The sequence below is a fragment of the Schistocerca serialis genome, chromosome 5 (genome assembly GCF_023864345.2).
Source record: "Schistocerca serialis cubense isolate TAMUIC-IGC-003099 chromosome 5, iqSchSeri2.2, whole genome shotgun sequence".
NCBI lineage: Eukaryota > Metazoa > Arthropoda > Insecta > Orthoptera > Acrididae > Schistocerca > Schistocerca serialis.
Window position 1 is genome coordinate 145,106,564 of NC_064642.1, and position 24,158 is coordinate 145,130,721.

Sequence of the window (24,158 nt, forward strand, 5' to 3'; positions counted from 1 at the left end):
CCCCTAAGGTAAGTCTTTCCGCTCCCGGGATTGGAATGACTCCTTACCCTCTCCCTTAAAACCCACTTCCTTTCGTCTTCCCCTCTCCTTCCCTCTTTCCTGATGAGGCAACAGTTTGTTGCGAAAGCTTGAATTTTGTGTGTATGTTTGTGTTTGTTTGTGTGTCTATCGACCTGCCAGCGCTTTTGTTCGGTAAGTCACCTCATCTTTGTTTTTATATATAATTTTTCCCACGTGGAATGTTTCCTTTATATATAGTGAGGCTACAGTGAAGATCCCTAGCTCTTTAAATAAGTGTCTGAAGCATAGCATGATCTTGGATGAGCTCCAGCAACTATTCTGATTACACACTTTTGTACAATGAACACACTTTTACTCAATGATGAGTTACCCCAGAATATGATGCCATACGAAAGCAGAGAATGAAAATAGGCGTGGTAAGCTAATTTACTGAGATGTATATCGCCAAAGTTTACAATGACCTTGAAATGAAATGAAATGTCGTGTGACGTGGGCCTCCCGTTGGGTAGACCGTTCGACCCTAATAACATAAGTAGCTGAACTCAAATGTTTCAGCAGATCTTCAGCGTGTTTTTTTCCAGTTCAACCCCTCATTGGTGCACACACCTAGAAATTTTGAATATTCTACCTTAGCTACCAATTTCTGATCGAAGTCTATATTTATTAATGGTTTCATTCCATTTACTGTGTGGAGCTGTATATACTGTGTTTTGTCAAAGTTTAATGAGAGCCCATTTGCAGAGAACCACTTAATGATTTGGTGTGATAGCTATACTTGTATCATCGGCAAAAAGTACCAGCTTTGCATCTTCATGAATATAGAATAGCAAGTCATTAATATAGATTAAGAACAGCAGAGGACCCAAGACCAAACCTTTCAGCACCCCATTCTTGATTGTTCCCCAGTTTGAGAAATCACCAGTTTTTGCATATTATGCGAACTGCTTATTTCAACTTTCTGCACTCTTCCAGTTAGGTATGATTTAAACCATTTGAGTGCTGTCCCATTCATACCACAGTATTTGAGCTTATCTAGAAGTATTCCATGATTTACACAATCAAAAGCCTTTGAGAGATCACAAAAAATCCCTACGGGTGACTTCCGGTTACTCAGAGCATTTAATATTTCATTAGTGAAAGTATATATAGCATTTTCCATTGAAAAACCTTTTTGGAAACCAAACTGACATTTTGTTAAAACTTTATTTTTACAAAGGTGTGAAGCTACTGTACAATACATTACTTTTTCAAGTATTTTGGATATGGCAGTCAGAAAAGAGATTGGGTGGTAGTTGTTGACATCAGGTGTATCCCCTTTTTTATGCAATGGTTTAACAATGGCATACTTCAGTCTATCTGGGAAACACCCTGCTTCAGAGAGCTATTACATATGTGGCTAAGAATCCCACTTATCTCTTGGGAACAAGCTTTTATTATCCTGCTGGAAATGCCATCAATTCCATGTGAGCTTATTATCTTCCTAATTTCGGAAGGAGAGGTGGGTGGAATTTCAATCGTATCAAATTGTGTGGGTAAGGCCTCTTCCATTAACTGCCTTGCTTCTTCTAATGAACATTTAGATCCTATTATCTCTACAACATTTCAAAAATGATTATTCAAAATGTTTTTGACTTCCGCCTTTTGTTGTTCGTCAAGTTTCCATTTGCTTTGACGGTAATGCCATCGTCCTGTACTCTTGGTTGCCCTGTCTCCCTTGTAATAATATTCCAAATTGTTTTGATTTTGTTGTCAGAGGTATTAATCTCAGATATGATGCACATGCTTCTGGACTTTTTAAGGACCTTTCTTAATGTAGCACAGTAGGTTTTATATTATTTGGCTGTTTCTGAGTCATTAACCTTTCTTGTTGTTAGATACAGTTCCCTTTTGTGGTTACAAGATATTTTTATTCCTTTAGTAAGCCACGGTTTTTGCATGGTTTCTTATAATTAGATTTAACTACTTTCTCGGGAAACAGTTTTCAAATTCTCTTACAAGTGTATCATGAAATAAGTTATATTTTAAATTAGAATTGTGTTCCTTGTACACCTCATCCCAGTCTAAATGCCAAAGATTTTCCCTGAAATTTGTAATTGTTGAGTCATTAATTGAATGCATAACTTTGGAGGGTAATTTTGAATTACTGAGTGGAGCTAGGTCATACACTGTAACTAGCTGAGCACCATGATCAGAAAGGCCATTCTCAACAGGACAAGAATTTGTTTTTAAACTTATCTTGGTCTATAAAAGTGTTATCTATCAATGTGCTCCTGTCCTTTACTACCCAAGTAGGAAAATCAATGACAGATGTCAAATTGAAAGAACCGAGCAAGACTTCCAGGTCATTCTTCCTATTACACTCTTTCAGTGAATCAGTCCCTACAAATTATAATTTGCTTTCCCCTATCTGACAGACAGCACAACAAGGCATCCAAGTTTTTCCAGGAATAAATGAAAGATTCCTGAAGGGGACCTATTACTGTTACAATTATAAAAGAACCCTCCTTCAGTTTAAGTTGACAGGCACATGCTTCTATATGTTGCTCTAGACAAAACTTTTTTGTATCTAAGCTTTTTACACAGTGATAATTTTTGACATATATGGCAACTCCTCCTCTCACCTTATTCTCTCTACTCATATGTTTGTACTGCTATGTGGAACAGTGACAGATATGATTAGTTGGCCTTCAAAGACATTAAATTCTGATACAAATTTACCAAATACTGTGTGCAATTGAGTATGATAAATGACTTTTATTGAAGTTGCAGAGGAAGTGCAAGAACTATTTTACTGGATAGGAAATGCACTTAACAGAACAAATTTAGATGGAACATAGGTGGTTTTTCCACATGCTGATCCATGTTGTTCTTACAGAAGGTCCATAAACATCTTGAGCAGTTAGCATAAGCAAACAAACATATCAAATTAACTACCTTTGAAAGTCAGTTAGGCTGTCCTACTGTAACTGGCAGTGATAATGAAAGATCAACTTTTGGGCAGAATTTTGAAAAAGACATTGAAAATATCACTGGGCTTGCAACCAAAATTTGTGCAGAATGTCTTGTTTTGCTAGTTTTGGATGTCAGCGTTTGCCAAATAGGGTGGGCTTTATATTAATTTGTCTACCACTGTATCTCGCTTTTCCTTTACCAGAGGCCCTTCATAGGTAATTACAGTGATTGAAGAAAATATGATCTTTTCTATCCGTGACACTTATCAACATGAAACCAATTCTGTATCAACCTTAGACCATTTACAGCAGAATAAGTTTAGTCATTAATATACTATTGATAACAAAAGTATTTTTAAAGTATTTTTATCAGTATCTATAAAATCTAAAATTGACGTTTCATTTCAAAAAAGATCTGTTACCTTGTAGCATCTTAACTTTAAAAACAATGTAGAGGTATGATCAAGCAGTTTTGTGAGATACAGGGTGAGTAATGAGATTCCGCCCCCCCCCCTTCCCCCCTGGTTTCTGGGGGTATTCCTTACATTATTTGGAACAAAAAATGTGAATGAAGTAATGGGATCAGATCCATAATTAAGTAGCTACAGTAATTGAAAGTCTCAGGAAAATGGCAAAAAAAAATTTATTGTAGGATTTCACTTTCAAAAATGTGCATAATAATGAATTTAAACCATTTTGTAGCAGTCTCTTGCATTCACAGTGGATTTAAAGCAAGTGTTCAAAATTTCCTCCTTGCATTTTGAAGGCAAATATTCACGTGGGAGTAAACCACGCAAGAAGCATTTCGTAATTTCACATGCTCGTTCCTTATTGACGTTGCAACATCGAAAATGCGTAGCATCAATTCTTCTCATGTTTCCATCTTAATTTCATACATGATGTCTTTCATCCACCCCCAGATGCAGTAACCTAGGGGTGTTAAATGGGGATCTGGCAGGCCAGATGATAGTGCCCCAGTGACCTATCCATCGATGAGGGAATTGCTGATTAAGATAAGCTGTTACCACGTGGTGGAAGTGTGCAGGTGCCCCGTCATGTTGGATGTACATGTGGTGTCTTGTTTCCAGAGGAACATCTTCAAGAAGCTGCAGTAAGTCTTCTTGCAAAAAGTTACCATACATATGACCATTTAAATTTCCCGGGAGAATATATGGCCCTAGTAATTGGTCACACACAACACAACACCACACCACACCAGACATTGACACTGAATCTGCATTGAAATTGAGACACTACTGTGGCATGGGGATTTACGTCTGTTGTTGACACCATCTCTTGTAACGGTTGCCTCATCATTGAACACTATGAAGTGATAGAGCTGCCTATTTCCATTTAATCTGTTACAAAAGTGCAAACAGTTCGCACAATTATGTGGCTCTAAGTGGTGAACTTCCTGCACGTGAAAATGATACAGTCCTTGCTCATGAAGAATCCTACATACCTTAGACAGTGAAACGTTCAGTTGGATAGCTAGGTGTCTTGTACTTGAACAAGGACTGTGCTCTACTGAATTAAGAATGTTTTCCTCTTCTTGACAGTCACAATGTCTTTTGAAGTGAATATGAATACTGGGAAGAGTACCAGTTTCTAGCAATGTTCAATACATTCCACTAAATGTTTTGGCACTCGGAATCCTACAATTAGGATACCAACAGCAGTTTCACATTACCATCTCTCCATACCGCTATGATGAATACTTGTGCGGCATCGCAAAGTGTACTGCACACTGGAAACAATAACATTAAACACTGACTGCAGTATCAACAACATGGTTGTTATGCAAATGTACCACTCGCTGCACTTGATTTTTTATTTTTTATTTACACGTCAAGTTCTGTAGGACCAAATTGAGGAGCAAAACTCTGAGGTCATGGGATGTGTCAGTACATGAAATTGCAACATAAAAGTAGTAACACATAAAAAAATAAATGTTTATGAAACCAAAAAAAGTCACTTCATACATTTAAGTAAACACAATCAACAATACAATAATAATCAGCTTAATTTTTCAAGCAACTCCTCAACAGAATAGAAGGAGTGACCCATGAGGAAACTCTTCAGCTTAGATTTGAAAGCATGTGGATTACTGCTAAGATTTTTGAATTTTAGTGGTAGATTATTGAACGTCTATCTAAGACTGATCGTGTGTCCTATGAACACAAATGTAGCACTCCATATGATGTGGCATGTTTCGGAACTCTGTTTTAGCTCTTTAATTATGGATCTGATCACATTACTGTACGTATGCTTTTTGTTCCAAATAACCTAAGGAATAACCTCCAGCAACTGGGGAAAAATCTCGTGACTCGCCCTATATATTAAAAAAAACTTTCACATTTTTTTGTGAGAGTTCCAGTCTTTGCTGGTTTGTGTTCTGATATGATGAAATCCAGTTTGCTTCTAATTTGTAATGGTGTATGTTTTCTTTGGTACTAATATCTCTGAAGCTGCTTTCAGCACAAAGTAATGCTGTAAAGATATACAGGTTTACAACACTCAGTATCTTCAGGTTATTTTATTTATTCATGTCAAAAGATCATACAATACAAGATAAAAACATGTACATATATAACATTTATAAACTAGTATGAAGGCTTTCACGACCGGATGACATATCTTCTGGTAAACCTTCCAGGATGTAAGGTCATGGTCCATGAAACTCTTCAGCTCCTAACGTTTCGTCCAGAGCTGCGCTGGACATCTTCAGATGGGTGTATCTCCTCCGGTAAGTCTTGCTGACTGACGGATCGGACGTCTGAGAGCGACTTATATATCGTAGAAAGTGGGCGCGGCCAGAGTTACATGTGATATGCAGAGATAATCTTTGTCAGAGATAAAACTTAACTATCGATCATAATCTCGTCACGGATAAAACTGTCTAGCAATTCTGTAGTGCTACTGTCCAAATATCACTAAGTTTTATGGTCTCTTCTTTCCGATTAAAATTATCCTTATGTTTATATATTTCAATCGCTTCTCTACAAAGCCGTGGGTAATAGTTCGTCGTCGTAGATAAAATTTTTGTTTCGGAAAACTTCACTTGATGAATTGCTGACTGAAAAGCGTATTCTGCTACAGCTGATTTATCTGTTTTTCCTAATCGGCAAAGACTTCTGCGTTCCTTCAACCGTGTATTTACGCTTCTTTTTGTTGTTCCAATATAGACTTTACCACATGTACACGGAATTTTATAAACGCCACTGGCTGATAGAGGAGCGCATTTAACTTTTACAGACCGGGGAACATGACAAATTTTCTTCGTTGGTCTAAAAACAGGTCTAATATCATGTTTACTTAAAATCTTTCCAATCTGATCCGTTACTTTCTTTATAAAAGGGAGAGAGACTGTATTCTTCCATCGTTTTTCGGGCTTGTCCTTAGGCTTTTTGTTGTTTGGGTGCAGAATTCTGCTTACTTCTTTCTTTGAGTAGCCATTTTTCTCAAAAGCATGCTTCAGATGTTTTAATTCGGCATCTAGGTACTCCGGCGTGCAAATCCGTCTGGCTCTGTCAAGTCGGCAAGACTCACCGGAGGAGATACACCTATCTGAAGATGTCCAGCGCAGCTCTGGACAAAACGTTAGGAGCTGAAGAGTTTCATGGACCACGACCTTACATCCCGGAAGGTTTACCAGAAGATATACATTTTGTTGTTCCTCAGGGCTCCATTTTAGGTCCAGTCCTATTCATATGCTACGTAAATGAGCTCCCAAGTTCTCTTGACAGTAAGCAATTGATTATTATGTATGAAAATGAAACATCTGGTGTCTGGTATGCAGCAAGTCAGCCCAGCCTAGTTGAACAGATACATAACTTTATTGAAAAGCCATCAGCTCACTTTGAAAGAGACAACCTAAAAGTAAACATAGAAAAAAACTAATACTTTTCATTTTAAACCAAGTGGTCCAAACAGACAAAATACTGTGATTGATGAAATTCTACCAAAAACCTGTACAGAGTGTAAATTCTTGAGTTTATGCATAGATGATTGATTTACATGGAACCAGCAAACTGATTATGTCTGTAAAAAAATTACACCCAGCCTATATGCATTAAGAAGGGTATCACCAAATCTTAATTCTGAAACCCTACGGACTGTATATTATGGATTATTCTTACCATCTGTGCCATCTATATACTAGAAACTATAATACTACTGGAAGAAGACACTAAGTTCACAAAAAGAAACATGAATATTCACAACTATGAAACAAGGCATAGAATAGACTTTCAAATGATTAAAAGATTGTTAATTTTAACAGTGAAAATCCCCTATGTACAAGGAGCTGTTTTTAATAACTTGTTACCAAATGAAGAGGGGCAGCAGCCTTTTCAGTAGTTGCAAGGGCAACAGTCTGGATGATTGACTGATCTGGCCTTGTAACAATAACCAAAACGGCCTTGCTGTGCTGGTACTGCGAACGGCTGAAAGCAAGGGGAAACTACAGCCGTAATTTTTCCCGAGGGCATGTAGCTTTACTGTATGATTAAATGATGATGGTGTCCTCTTGGGTAAAATATTCCGGAGGTAAAATAGTACCCCATTCGGATCTCCGGGCGGGGACTACTCAAGAGGATGTCGTTATCAGAAGAAAGAAAACTGGCGTTCTACGGATCGGAGCGTGGAATGTCAGATCCCTTAATCGGGCAGGTAGGTTAGAAAATTTAAAAAGGGAAATGGATAGGTTGAAGTTAGATATAGTGGGAATTAGTGAAGTTCGGTGGCAGGAGGAACAAGACTTCTGGTCAGGTGACTACAGGGTTATAAACACAAAATCAAATAGGGGTAATGCAGTAGGTAGAATTTTGCACAAAGCACAACATAATCATAACTAACACTTGGTTTAAGAATCATGAAAGAAGGTTGTATACATGGAAGAACCCTGGAGATACTAAAAGGTATCAGATAGATTATATAATGGTAAGACAGAGATTTAGGAACCAGGTTTTAAATTGTAAGACATTTCCAGGGGCAGATGTGGACTCTGACCACAATCAATTGGTTATGACCTGTAGATTAAAAGTGAAGAAACTGCAAAAAGGTGGGAATTTAAGGAGATGGGACCTGGATAAACTGAAAGAACCAGAGGTTGTACAGAGTTTCAGGGAGAGCATAAGGGAGCAATTGACAGGAATGGGGGAAAGAAATACAGTAGAAGAAGAATGGGTAGCTTTGAGGGACGAAGTAGCGAAGGCAGCAGAGGATCAAGTAGGTAAAAAGACGAGGGCTAGTAGAAATCCTTAGGTAACAGAAGAAATATAGAATTTAATTGATGAAAGGAGAAAATATAAAAATGCAGTAAAGGAATACAAACGTCTCAAAAATGATATCGACTGGAAGTGCAAAATGGCTAAGCAGGCATGGCTAGAGGACAAATGTAAGGATGTAGAGGCTTATGTCACTAGGGGTAAGATAGACACTGCCTACAGGAAAATTAAAGATACCTTTGGAGAAAGGAGAACCACTTGCATGAATATCAAGAGCTCAGATGGAAACCCAGTTCTGAGCAAAGAAGGGAAAGCAGAAAGGTGGAATGAGTATATAGAGGGTCTATACAAGGGCGATGTACTTGAGGACAATATTATGGAAATGGAAGAGGATGTAGATGAAGAAGAAATAGGAGATATGATACTGCGTGAAGAGTTTGACAGAGCACTGAAAGACCTGAGTCGAAACAAGGCCCCCGGAGTAGACAACATTCCATTGGAACTACTGACGGCCTTGGGAGAGCCAGTCCTGACAAAACTCTACCATCTGGTGAGCAAGATGTGTGAAACAGGCGAAATACCCTCAGACTTCAAGAAGAATATAATAATTCCAATCCCAAAGAAAGCAGGTGTTGACAGATGTGAAAATTACCGAACTATCAGCTTAATAGCTTACCTTAGAAGAAAGATTAAGGAAAGGCAAACCTACATTTCTAGCATTTGTAGACTTAGAGAAAGCTTTTGACAATGTTGACTGGAATACTCTCTTTCAAATTCTAAAGGTGGCAGGGGTAAAATACAGGGAGTGAAAGGCTATTTACAATTTGTACAGAAACCAGATGGCAGTTATAAGAGTCGAGGGACATGAAAGGGAAGCAGTGGTTGGGAAGGGAGTAAGACAGGGTTGTAGCCTCTCCCCGATGTTGTTCAATCTGTATATTGAGCAAGCAGTAAAGGAAACAAAAGAAAAATTCGGAGTAGGTATTAAAATTCATGGAGAAGAAATAAAAACTTTGAGGTTTGCCGATGACATTGTAATTCTGTCAGAGACAGCAAAGGACTTGGAAGAGCAGTTGAATGGAATGGATCGTGTCTTGAAAGGAGGGTATAAGATGAACATCAACAAAAGTAAAACAAGGATAATGGAATGTAGTCTAATTAAGTCGGGTGATGCTGAGGGAATTAGATTAGGAAATGAGGCACTTAAAGTAGTAAAGGAGTTTTGCTATTTGGGGAGCAAAATAACTGATGATGGTCGAAGTAGAGAGGATATAAAATGGCAAGGAAAGCGTTTCTGAAGAAGAGAAATTTGCTAACATCGAGTATGGATTTAAGTGTCAGTAAGTCATTTCTCAAAGTATTTGTGTGGAGTGTAGCCATGTATGGAAGTGAAACATGGATGATAACCAGTTTGGACAAGAAGAGAATAGAAGCTTTCGAAATGTGGTGCTACAGAAGAATGCTGAAGATTAGATGGGTAGATCACATAACTAATGAGGAAGTATTGAATAGGATTGGGGAGAAGAGAAGTTTGTGGCACAACTTGACCAGAAGAAGGGATTGGTTGGTAGGACATGTTCTGAGGCATCAAGGGATCACCAATTTAGTATTGGAGGGCAGCGTGGAGGGTAAAAATCGTAGAGGGAGACAAAGAGATGAATACACTAAGCAGATTCAGAAGGATGTAGGTTGCAGTAGGTACTGGGAGATGAAAAAGCTTGCACAGGATAGAGTAGCATGGAGAGCTGCATCAAACCAGTCTCAGGACTGAAGACCACAACAACAACAACAACAACAACAACCAAATGAAGTTAATATATTGGCAGGGGATACTTTTAAAAAGCAAGTCAAGCAGTGGCATATCCAAAAATGCCATAACAACCTGAATTTATCATGAATTGTAATGTAATAACAAATAATGTAAACTAAAAGAAATTGTAATTGTAAAAACTTTATACTTAGCTTAAAATGCACATGCGTGTAAAATTACATGTTATGAGCAATAAATTGAAATTATCAAAAAAACTGTGTGCACCACCAACTATCCCAGTTTCCATGTTACAAAAGAAATCCCAGATTACATCTGCTACTCTGACAATAAATTAATTAATATATTCTTCCTTCTGCCATCTTATCCATGTCACATTAGGTTTAGTGTTAACTGATGTGTCTGACTCAGAATGTTGTTCACAATATACAGTGAAAAGTAATGATACATGAAATGCACTAGCTCAACCAGCAAGTCTGACATCACACATATCTTTCGAAGATTAATATTATCTGAACAATCATTACTCCACATGGGACTGCAGTTTGTACACAGTAAATTCAATGGTCTTGTGAGATTGAAAAAATGTTCTTGGAACACGTTCATCAGTATCTGCTTTCCTATACTGCAATCACCACAGATAATGACTTCTGTTCTAGGTTTTAATGTTTTCTCCTTAGGACACAAGCAGGTATGTCTGCTTGTGTCTGTATATATGTGCATGGATGTGTGTGTGTGTGTGTGTGTGTGTGTGTGGGTGTGGGTGCATGCGCGAGAGAGTGTATACCTGTCCTTTTTTTCCCCCTAAGGTAAGTCTTTCCGCTCCTGGGATTGGAATGACTCCTTGCCCTCTCCCTTAAAACCCACATCCTTTTGTCTTTCCCTCTCTTTCCTGATGAAGCAACCGTGGGTTGCAAAAGCTTGAATTTTGTGTGTGTGTTTGTTTGTGTCTCTATCAACATACCACGCCACAAACCAGCAGGTCTGCCACGCAGGCGTGCACGTGCAGCAGGTTCCGCAGCCGCGCTCCACCACCTGTACAACATGATACTGGTGGTCAGACTCCTTGGTGTCACTGGCGCCACTACGCCACTCACCAGTTGGTCTTCTACACACACACACACACACACACACACACACACACACACACACACACACACACACACATATCCATCCGCACATATACAGGCACAGGCAGACATATGTCTGCAGACCCAAACTCTTTGCCTTTGCTTGTTGTGTCTGTTATGTGCGGATGGATGTGTGTGCGTGTGTGTGTGTGTGTGTGTGTGTGTGTGTGTGTGTGTGTGCGCGCGCGCGGGTGTATACCTGTCCCTCTTTCCCCCCCACGGTAAGTCTTTCCACTCCCGGGATTGGGATGACTCCTTACCCTCTCCCTTCAAACCCACATCCTTTCATCTTTCCCTCTCCTCCCCTATTTCCTGATGAAGCAATCATGGGTTGCAAAAGATTGAAATTTGTATGTGTGCTTGTGTTTGTTATTGTTTCAATCAACGTACCAATGCTTTCGTTTGGTAAGTTACATCATCTTTGTATATATAATGACAAAGATTTTGTAACTTACAAAACGAAAGCGTTGGTATGTTGATAGACACACAAACAAACACAAACACACACACAAAATTCAATCTTTCGCAACCCATGGTTGCTTCATCAGGAAAGAGGGAAGGAGAGGGAAAGATGAAAGGATGTGGGTTTTAAGGGAGAGGGTAAGGAGTCATTCCAATCGCGGGAGCGGAAAGACTTACCTTAGGGGGAAAAAAGGACGCGTATACACACACACACACACACACACACGCGTATACACACACACACACACACACATATATATATTCATCCGCACATGTACAGACACAAGCAGACATATGTAAAGGCAAAGAGTTGAAACTCTTGGTCCTCCAGGTTGCCATATGTCATGCCATGTGATTTCTTCCTGTGGGGTTATGTTAAAGACAAAATTCTTGTATGCCCAGTGCCAACAATGTTGCAAGAACTGCAGGAACACCTCACTGCTGTTGTGACAGACATTGACAGAAACACACTAGTGAATATATGGACAGAAATGGATTACTATTTGGATGCATGCCGGGTAACCAAGGGCGCACATTGAACATTTGTAGAGTGTATCAGAAACTTGGTAAGTGTGTCTATCTTTTCATATATCACACATCTTTGTGCATTGTATGTTTGTAAATAAACAGAGCTTTGAAATCTGACAAACTTGCTAACCCTATATCTACCATGAATTCTACAATCCAGTCACAAGGCTGGTCTGATACCCTGTACACTTTTATCTCATTCATTATGTATCAGTGCAGAACTATCAAACACCTTCTGGAAGGCAAGGAACATGGCATCAATGTGGGTGGTGGCATTTACTGCCTTCTGGATTTGGATAAGATCCATGATGTAGCAGCAGCATCTCTACTAGTAATCAAAATACCTTGGGTCCTGTGGTTTGAACCCGTCCACTACTTAAATTTTGAATAAAAATATATAGCAATGGACCTTAACCCAGTATAACAAGTCACCCTTATTCTGCCCAGGGCCTTGTCAAAGAGAGAGAGGGAGCAGAAAGAGTTTCATGGTAAAATCTTGCATTTAGTATGGGAAACTGCCCCTAAAAGGTGGAAGAACCAGCAATGGTCAATGACATGAGGTATAGAAAAGGCAATGGAAACCACTGCATTAAAGATACATAATACGTATTTACAGGAAATGAGCTTGTAATTGAAAAGTGTCACAATGATCTTTCCATTGGCAAAATATTCTGGATGAGTCCTCAATTCAGAACTCCATGAAGGGTTTCCCAATGGAACGTAACCACAAGAAAAAGACTGGACAACCAATGAAATGGTTGGAGCATGGAATGTAACAGGTTTGAACATGTTAGGGAAGCTAGAAAATCTTAAAAGTGAAATGCAAAGGCTCAGTCTAGATATAATCGGGGTCAGTGAACTGAAATGGAAAGAAGTAAGTATTTCTGGTGAGATGAATATAGGATAATATCAACAACATCAGTAGCAGCAGCAGTAAATTGTATAACACAAGTGTGATTCTTTATTAACAGGAAGGTAGGGCAGAGTTTGAGTTAATATGACAGTTCAGTGAGAGAGTTGTCTTCATAAAAATAGACAGCAAAAGAATACCAGCAACAATAGTTCAAGATGATGAAGTCATCCAAAAGTCAGAAGAATCACTGTGCACAGAAGTGGGGTACTGAAGTTCTTAAGCAGTTAGATACTGAATGATTAATACTATGAAAGGCTGTTCAGGTGAAGAGGAATGGACATCTCTAAAAAGGGCCAGCACAGAATTCAGGGATAGAAACATAGGTACAAGGAAGGTAACTGCAAAGAAACCTTGGGTAAAAGAAGAAATACTTCAACTCATCAACAAAAGAAGTACAGATATGTTCAAGAAAATTCAGGAATACAGAAATATGAGTCACTCAGTAATGAAATAAATAGGAAGATCAGGGAGAACAAGGCAAAATGATTGCACCAAAATGTGAAGAAATCTAAAAAGAAATGGTTGTCGGAAGGTCTGATTCAGCTTATATACTAAAAGTCAAAATAACCTTCCATGAAATTAAAAACAAGGGATTCTGCATTAAGAGTGCAATGGCAATTCCAATGCTACATGCAGAGGAGGGAGCATAAAGATGAAAAGAGTACATTAAATGCTTCTATGAGGAAGAGGACTTGTTTGGTGATGTGACTGAGGAAGAAATGGGAGTCAATACATAAGACAGGATCCAGTATTAGTCGGACTTTAACAGAGCTCTGGAAGACTTGCGACCAAATAAGGCAAAAGGGATAGATAACACTCTTGTGAAATTTCTAAAATCACTGGCAAAAGTGGGTTTGTTTGTTTTGTTTTAGGGCGCAAAAGCAAGTGCAGTCATCAAACGCACCCAAGTCAAAACTACAGAACATGAAGACAGAGAGAAGTACAAAAACGACTATGCGTCAGTCCCAATTGACAGAAGAGTAGACAGCTAAAACCAGGGATGTGGAGAAAGGGCTACAGAGGACACCATAAAAAAAAAGAGAGATCCAAAACTAAAAATTAAATGGCCTTTGCTATATTGCTTTGACAGATAAAAAGTAAAACACAGTCAACAGCCCCCACGTCATTTGCTAAAACGGTCGATAACTCAGATGGCAAACCCAAGAGGGAAAGTAAATAGTTAAAAAATGGGCATTCCGTCAGGAAGTGGCAGACAGTTACAACTTGGGCGCAATGCGTACAAAGTGGCGGGGGAGTGCCACTTAACAAATGACAATGGCTAAAAAGGCAGTGCCCAATATGCAATCTAGTTAAAATGATCTCTTCCCAGCAGTAGGGCTGAGAGGAGGTTGTCCAAGCCGCTGGGAGAGGCTTAATAATGCAGAGTTTATTCCCATGAAGGGAGGGCCAATGGCAATGCCAAAGGAACACCACCTCCTAACAGATGGCAACACAGAGATCATGGGAGGGAATATAGGAAACAGTGGTCTGAGGTACGGAACTTCAGCCTTGGCAGCAGCGTCAGCGGCCTCGTTTCCTGGCATATCGACATGACCGGGAACCCACATAAACTTCACAGTGGTTCCATCAAGAATGAGCAAGTGACAGTTTTCCTGGACCCGTTGCACTAAGGAACGGGCAGTGTACAGTACACATAGACTTTGAAGGACACAGAGTGTCTGAACAGAGGACACAATTGGAAAGCCTGTGTTGCCGAATGTACTCCATGGCCTGATACAGGGCGAAGATCTTGGCTGTAAATACTGAGCAGTGTGCCAGAAGCCGATATTGAAAGACATGGGCGACAATTACAAAGGCACACCCGACACCACAGTCAATATGACAGCCATCAGTGTAAAAAAAGGCACTATCGCAAAGTTCCATATGAAGATTGTGACACCGAAGGAGATAGGGTAAGGCTGGAGTAGTGACCTTAGGAAGCGAATGAAGGCTAAGGTTAACACGGGCCACTGCACGAAGCCAAGGTGGTGAAGAGTTCACACCCACCAGGAAAGCTGCAGGTAGTGTGAAGTAAGTAAAGCTGCTGGAGCAAGTGCCAAAAGCGGACTCCAGAAGGTAACAGAGGAAAAGAATATTCCCCATACTGGTGATCAAAGGAATCATCAAAGAAGGAAGCAGGCATAGGATGAGTGGTCACACATGACAGACAAACAGCATGCATACCTGCTGAGGAGAAAGTCACGGCGGTAGGACAGTGGTAGTTCAGCAGCTTCAGCACACAGATTCTCAACTGGGCTAGTGTAAAAGGTACCAGTGGCCAAACAGATGCCACAATGGTAAATTGTGTTGAGATGGTATAAGATGGAAGGATGCGTAGACACACGAACCCACCATTGAGGACATTTAGGACACTGAGGGACTGCATACAGTGGGCTGCCAGGTAACACACATGGGAGGACCATGAGAGTTTCCTACTGAGCATGAGCCCCAGGAATTTTGTAGTTTCAACAAATGGAAGAGCATTAAAAAATGGTAGGAGAAACCAATTGCGCCACCAGAAATTCATACGGATGGTTTTCTCAACTGAAAAACAAAAACCATTATCGATGCTCCAGGAGTAAAGATGATCGAGACACTGCTAAAAACGCTACTCAATGAGACAGGTCTGTGGAGAACTGCAACAGATGGTGAAATCATCAACAAAAAGGGAGCCGGAGATGCCCGGAGGAAGGCAGGCCATTATAGGGTTAATGGTGAGGATGACACTCAGGATGGAACTATGAGGTACACCGGTTGGGTGTTCTGACAAGGCAGAACCCACATGCACCTTGAAAACTCGGTCTTTTAAAAATTCCTGAAGGAAACAGGGCAGACAGCCACAGAAGCCCAACGTGTAAAGAGTACAGAGGATACCAGTTCTCCAGCACGTGTCGTAGGCCTTCTCTAAATTGAAAAACATGGCCAGTCTGGAATTTCTGCAGAAAACCATTCATGACATGGGTGGACAAAGTAACAAGATGGTCAACTGCAGAATGGTGCCTTTGAAATCCACACTGTGCAGTCATTAGTAAATTACGAGAGTAGAGACACCATACCAGCCGGGCATGAATCATACGTTCCATCATCCTGCAAACACAGCTGGTGAGAGAGATGGGGCGGTAGCTAGAAGGAAGGTTTTTGTCCTTGCTGGGCTTAGGTATGGGTATGACTGCCCAGATGCGGTTGTACGTATTAAGCAAAAAATGCTTGCCCACAAGAAAAAGGTGCTGCAACATTTGAGTGTGGACAGTGTCTGGTTCTCAGGTGGAGGATCAGGATAAACTGAGAGCTTGATCAAGTTCCTTCATAGTAAACACGGTATTGTAGCACTCATGATTCTGAGAAGAAAAATGTATTGCCCATACCTCCTCCACTTGTTTCCGATGGAGGAAGGCAGGATGATAGTGGGAAGAGCTCGAAATTTCCACAAAATGGCAGCCCAAGGTGTTGCGGATAGCATTAGGGTCAACAATGATATCGTCTGCTACTGTCAGGCCAGAAACTGGTGAATGGATCTTTGTCCCAGAGAGCCATGGGAGGTTGGCTCACAAGACAGAGGAAGGGGTGGAACTGTTAAAAGTTCCAGTGACTGAAATCCAGCTAGCTTTTTTACCATCCTGAAGAATACGGTTTTTTGGGACGCACAAGGTCCTGTACTGGAATGTTATGGGGAAAGGGGCACAACAATAAACAGTGTACTTTACAGTGATATGCTTACTGCCAGGCTAAAGCCTGCTGTTCGAAGCAAACACTGAGGATTGCTGTCAAAAGGTGGTGTGTTGTTGCACGACAATTCCCGTCCACAACTGCTGCCCACACAGCTGAAATGCTCCAGAAACTCAAATTTTAAGTACTGGATCATCCTCCATATAGTCCTGATCTTGCCCCTTCTGACTATCACTTGTTTGGTCCACTCAAACAGGCATTAAGGGGCCGTCGATTTGTCTCGGACGAAGCAGTGAAAGAAGCGGTGCATTCCTAGCTCGCAGCTCAACCAAGAACCTTCTTTTATGAGGACACCATGAAGCTTGTCCAACAGTGGACCGAGTGCGTTGAAATGCAAGGAGACTATGTCGAAAAATGATGTTCTTGTAAGTTTACTATTTGATTACAATACAATTTTATAAGTACTTTGCAGATAATAATTGACTTACCCTCGTAAGTTGCCATTTGGGAGTGCACGCAGATGGGGTAGGAGTGTCAGCAACCGGATAGCACATGGGAAATGGTCACTCGAGTAGGTGTCAGAAAGAACGGACCACTCAAGACGATGGGCAAGCTGGGCAGTGCAGCAGGATAGGTCCAAATTGGAATAGGTGTGCAAGGACTCAGAAAGGAATGTGGGTGTTCCAGTGTTAAGGCAGAAGAGTTGCATTGATTAAGAAGATCACTCTCTGAAAGGATTAGGGGGAACCCCAGAGGGGATGATGCACATTAAAGTCACAGAGTAGCAGAAATGAGGGAGGCAGCTGCCCAATAAGCTGAAGGGGGTCTGCTCTGGCGACATCGAATGATGGAGGGACATAAATGGTACAGAGGGAAAATATCAGGTGAGGAAGGAAAAGACGAACTGCAACTGCCTGAAGATGGATAGTCAGGGAGATGGACTGACTATGAACATCATCCTGATGAGCAACATGATGCCCCCGTGAGAGGGAATGCCTATCTCAGGGGGGAAGTCAAAGCAAACCGGGAAGAAATGTGGAAGCTCAAAACGGTCCTGAGGACGCAATTTTGTTTCCTGAAGGCAGAATAAAACGGGAAAAAGGGATGCTGCTATGCTAAAAGCAGCTGTAAATTCTCTTTGTGGGTCCAAAGGCCTCGAACATCCCATTGGAGGAGAGTCATGATGAGGAAGAAACGAAGGGGTGTCACCTCAGTGGATGCCGAGTGAGAGCCTGTGAAGACTCGCTGCTACAGGGCACAGAAGCAGAAGGTCCACAGAAGCATCAGCTTGCTTGTGCTGCCAGTCTGTGGATTCCAACGCAGAAAACCGGTTGGTGGTGCACACCAGCAACACAGAGGCTCACAAGGCTAAGGTATCACATGGCAAAACCGTCGAAGAGGATCAACGAGTCAGCGGAGAAGGAGAAGGAGAAGAAGAAGAAGACGAGTGTTTGCCTCTGCTGGACTTCTTCCATCCTTTCCAGTTAGCAGAGGAGGACCCAGATGATGTTTGGCTGGAGGGATGTAGGAAGTGTTCAGGGGAATGCTCGTCCTGTCTTTTCCAGCATGCTAGTTGTGTAGCTGGTAGCTTCGCCCCTTGTGGCGAGAGTTTGATGACTTGGTGCACAGCTGGAAGGGGAGGATGGCGATGTTACCTTGAGACACTGGTTGATTTCACAACGTCAGAGCTGAACTTGAGGTTGCATGTCAGTGTGGCCTTGTCCTTCATGGAGTGAGAGTTAACAAGAACAGAACTACAAGTGCCAGATGTGAGAACACAAGATTTGCGACTAGCCAATAACTTGCAAGTGACTGGGTAAGGCACTTTTTCCTTTACCCAGATCTCCTGGACAGGGCGCTCATCAAGACACGTAGAAAAATACCATGAGGAAGAGGCATGGCTGCCATTGCAATTGATACAGTGGGGAGGAGGAGGCAGAGAATTGCTCTCATGCTCATCCTCACCACAGGTTTGCATTTGGCTGGGTGTTGTCAAGACGTTCTCGTGTGACTGAAACAATGACACAGGTAGCAGTGCATCAGGTCAGTATGTATGGTCAGACTGTGATAATTTCATAGCCTGCTTTGATCTTGGATGGAAGCACCACTCTATCAAAGGTGAGAAAAAGAGTGCGGGTGGGCACTACGGAGGAATCTACCTTTTTCATCATCCGATGGACAGCAATGACACCCTGATCACAGAGGTAAGACTGGATTTCAGCTTTGGTCAGTCCGTCAAGCAACCTAGTGTAAATAACACCATGGGAAGAATTCTGAGTTGTATGGGCCTCGACACGAACAGGATAGCCATGGAGAAGTCAGACGGCAAGCAGTTGCTGTGCTTGAGAACCAGAAGTAGTCTCCAAAAGCAAAGTGCCATTCCATAAACGAGAGCAGGATTTCACAGGGCCAGCAATGGAATAAACAACTTTCTGGATAATATAACCACGAGGAACTGTGGTGCAGCTGGAAGGGTCTTTGAATTGTTAGCCTCATTCCATTTACATTTTGTACATGTTGATTAGGAAGATGATTGGCTCATTGCAAGGCTCTCCCCCATCATTGCCAGCATCTCTGATGGCGCACTGCTTCCAACTGGGGGGCCCTTCTTCTTCACACCTCAGGTCACGCCTCCCGAACTCCTGACAGAGGGACCAATCGGCAATTTGGGAAGGTAACAGCTCAGGCAATCACCCCTCCCTGTGCCTGGCCTGTACCAGGGGGTGTGTGCTAACCTTACCTGTCAACCCGTGACTGGGAATTACGCGTTACCCTGTCACCTCTTATATGTCAGATGCATGGGCCAGCCATCAGGAGCACACAGGGAGAAAGAAGATAAAGAGGAACCTCAAATACTGGAGCGGAGGAACAAGAGGACTAGGGAAACAAAGAGAGGAAAAGAGAACGAAAAACAGTGGTGAGACTGCTCTTATGTCAGTGACAGACAATGCGGAACATTCCCAATAACACTCCAGACATGTTCCCCAAGGGAGGGGGGAGGGGTGAGAGGGGAGGGGGGGGGGGGAGGGAGAATAACAAGAGAGGATAGACATGCAGCACGGAAGGGAAAAGATGCTGCAAAGGCTGGGCCCCTTGGTAGCCAAGCACAAACCCACCAAAGAGTGGTGAGCCCCCTGGGGCATGGAGGAAATGGGAATCAAGCAACTATTCAAGTTCGTGTGTAGAATCTCAGTCTGCAGACATCCCATCAGAGTTTCAGAAAAATACCAACCCCTCAATCCCAAAGACAGCACAATCAGGTTAACGACTCATGCATTCAAGTTGCTGACAAGAATAATATACAGAATAATGGAAAATAAAACTGAGGGTCTGTAAGATGATGATCAGTTTGGCTTTCAGAAAGGTAAGGGCACCACATATGAAGATGACATTTCAACTAGTAATGAAAGCAAGACTTTGAAAATCAGCAGTAAGCTACAGGGAGAAATGGACAAAATACAATATGTACAAGAACAAGAGGGAACAATTAGAATTAGAGAAAAAGAATGATGTGCTCTTATGAGAAATGGTGTAAGATAGGGATGTAAATTTCTTAATCTGTACACTGAAGAAGCAATACAGATATAAAAGGAAGATTCAAGAGTGGGATTAAAATTCAGGGTAAAATGATATCAATGATAAGATTCACTGATGGCATTGACATCCTCACTGAAGTGAAGAAAAATTACTGGATGTGTTGAATAGGATGAACGGTCTAATGAATACAGTATATGGTGAGTAAACTCAAGAAATATGAAATTAATGAAAGGGGTAGCACAGAAATGAGAGTGCCAATAAAAACTTAACATCAAAATTGAGGACTATGCAGTAGACAAAATAAAGGAATTCTGCTACCATCAAAGAAAAATAAAACATGACGGACGAAGCAAGGAAGACGTAAAAAACAGATTAGTGCTAGTGAAGAGGGCATTCCTGGAGAAGAGAAGTCTGCAAATATCATTATTAGCCTTAATCTGAGGAAGAAATCTATGAGACTGTATTCTTGGAGCACGGCATTGTATGGTAGTGAAACATGGACTGTGGGAAAGTTGAAAAAGAAAAGAATCTGAATGTTTAAGATGTGGTGCTATAGAAGAATGTTGAAAATTAGGTAAACTGATAAAATAAGAAATGAGGAGATTCTCCACCGAATCACAGAAGAAAGGACCATGTGGAAAACACTGACTACATGATGGGACAGGATGGTAAGATATGTGTTAAGACATCAGAACGAGAACAAGCTGTAGAGGGTAATAATGTTAAAGGAAGACAGACACTGAAACGTATCACACAAATAACTGGGGAAGTTGTACGCACTTGTTGTTCTGAGATGAAGAGGTTTCCACTAGACAGGAATGTGGGGTGGACCATGTTGAACCAGTCAGAAGATTGATGACTAAAAAAGTCTCTTGGATGAAAAGAATGAGTTGGGTTTCACAAGGTGGCAGCAGCCTCCAGCAACTGTTGCTGAAAGGGCAGCAGCTTCATTTGTGTTCTGTATGTAGAATCATATGGTATTGTGTCAGATCTAGACCCCTTTCCTTTGCTGAACAATTTTAATTCATGTTCTATCCCACTGTTAATTTCTGAGATATGTATTTTGGTGTTAATGCATGACTGACAGGGGGAACTGTGGTACCACATTTCTCACTAAAACAATTTTGGGAAAAGGAATTTAGTGTTTCAGTCTTCTGTCATTCTCCATTCTTGTGCCAGTAATATAAGAGTCACTGCATATGTGGTTTACATCTGTTTACTCACTTAAAGTAAGACCAAAACTTCTCAGAATTGTTTGTCAAACCAGCAGATTAGGTCTTACTTTCAAATTTGTAGAACAAAAAAAATCATGGATCTCTCCTTGAACTCATCCTGGCTTAATTCAGTTCTTTGGCTGTTTAAATCTCCCAGTTTTCAGAGCAACTTTCTAACAGTGCTGTAAAACTACAGCAGGCCTTTCCCATCCTTCACAACTTCGTAAACGTGCACCTGTCCGGGGCATATTGTACAGTACTCTTGAATTTTGTCCACCTGTACTCAACATTTCTAATCTCAAAAAGAATGTTTGATGCTGACTGTTTAGGTAACCTGAAATCTGTTTCTTGTCACACTATGCAAAAGTTTCTTCCTACCTTTCTTAACATTCATACTGACACTCACAGTGATGCTTTAACCCCCTTATAACTGATTCCCTGCTTTGTTAAGTGAATCAAAAACTTCTGGCCTGTGTGTATCCTTGAGATCCAAGACTTTGTCTCCAGCAGTCATTCTTTGAACATTGCTCAAGGTAATTTTTGGATAAACCATTTAGAACAATATCACATGAAACCTGGTGGATACATGAAAACCTCAAGGAGGGAGTGCTAAAGATATCTTGAGCTACCTTTACTTTTACTATAATAAAAAATAATCAAGTCACATGCAAAGTTGAAGAAAGTTTTATTTAAACTAATGAAATGAACTGAAATGTCGTGTGGCTAGGGCCTCCCGTCGGGTAGACCGTTTGCCTGGTGCAGGTCTTTCGACTTGACGCCACTTTGGCGACCTGCTCGTCGATGGGGATGAAATGATGATGATTAGGACAACACAACACCCAGTCCCTGAGCGGAGAAAATTTTCGACCCAGCCAGGAATTGAACCCAGGCCCTTAGGATTGACAGTCTGTCACGCTGACCACTCAGCTACCGAGGGCGGACATTTAAACTAATTATTCACATATACAAGACAATGCCATCTTATGAAATAACAAAAGTTACAATTGTGGTTCTCTTCCAGTGTGAGTGAGTTCAGATATGTCATACCCAAGGTGTTTTGAAGTGCTGATTATTGACTATCGTTGTTGCCACACAAATCTTGCTGTCACCATAACTGGAGGTAAGGGAGAGGGGGGCAAGATGCAGTGTTGAGTTTATTGTTGTGCTAGCATCAGAGGGAGATACACGTGTGCAGAGGTGGCTAGGGTACGTCATACCCAACCTCATAGTGTTACATTTTTGGCTGTCAGCAAGTTTATGATATCTATTTTTAGCAGGGCTTCCCAACCTTTTCAGCTGCTGGACCCCTTCTTCAGTCGAAAATACATGGCGGACCCCTAGTCAGTCAAGAGCACAGTAACTTTAAATTTCAGAGCGAAACCCATTGGGAACTGAAACCTTCTTAATGCAAGTGCCTTGTTCCCAATGACCTCAGCTCCCCAACCTCTCTCCCCCCCCCCCCCCTTTCCCCCGAAGTAGCAATAGTCTTTGGTTTAGAGATGAATGAAAACAACTTAACTTGAAATTAATGATCGAATTTGAATTCCCACTATATCCAGACACTTACTAGTAGATTTACTCCCTTTGTTCAAAACACTATAGCCTGATTAAAATTTCTTGGTGATTGACATTTCACGCATTGGAGTTGCCTTCCTCCAAGAGCAATCAACGTCACGTCCAAACTGTTCGGTGTTGACTAGCCGCCGCTTGTGGTCTGTTCACTTCCACTGTTTGGCTACTGTTGTGTAAGGAGCATGCATATTTCGTAACAGTCGTGTGTGTGTGTGTGTGTGTGTGTGTGTGTGTGTAGTTTTTTGTGAAATCCAAAGAAAAATGTTCAAATGTATGTAAAGTCTACGGGACTTAACTGCTGAGGTCATCAGTCCCTAGTCTTACACACTATTAACCTAAGTTTAACTTCCACTAAGGACAACACACACACACACACACACACACACACACACACACACACACACACACACACACACGGGTGCGCACGCACGCACGCACGCACGCACGCACATGCCCGAGGGAGGACTCAAACCTCCGGTGGGAGCGGCCGCGCAATCCACGACGACATGGTGCCTTAGTCTGCGCGGCCATTCCTCGCAGCTGTGAAGAAAAGAGGCCAAGGAATTGCCTTTAAAGGACTACTGTGACACCTGTTTTGCAATGTGTTGGAATACATTCACCCAGTTTACATGCGTTTCCAAAACCAGGTTTCATAAGCCAATGTCCCAGTTCCGCTTTCGGTTGGTCAGCTAAATACTTCAAAATCGATTCTGGAAATCTGCTTTTATAAATCCGTTTTCCAGTTCCACAATCGATTTTCGTGCCCATGTAACCACCTCGGAAAGTCTAGTTATTTTTACGTCTCTGCGTATCAACTGAACAGCAGCTGCCAGTCCACAGCCGGCAGCTAGCAGGCGGTGTTGCAACAGTCTACTATCAGTTGGTAGCTGGCAATTGGCAGGCGGCGTGGCAACAATTTAGCCACAGCTGACAACTTCAACTACTACTTGGACACTATATCGTGGCAGTCAGCCTCAACTGTAAACGAATTAGGAAAACAAACAAACAGACTCTCTTATTTCTATATAAGAAGACAAAGTATTTCACAGAACATAAGACTTGATTTGTTTACACTCGCAGCCAGTTGCCACAATATGGTGTCAGAGTAATAGCAAGTAATTGTAATTGAAATATAGGCAGGCCATATTTTTAACTGAGAGGACGGAAT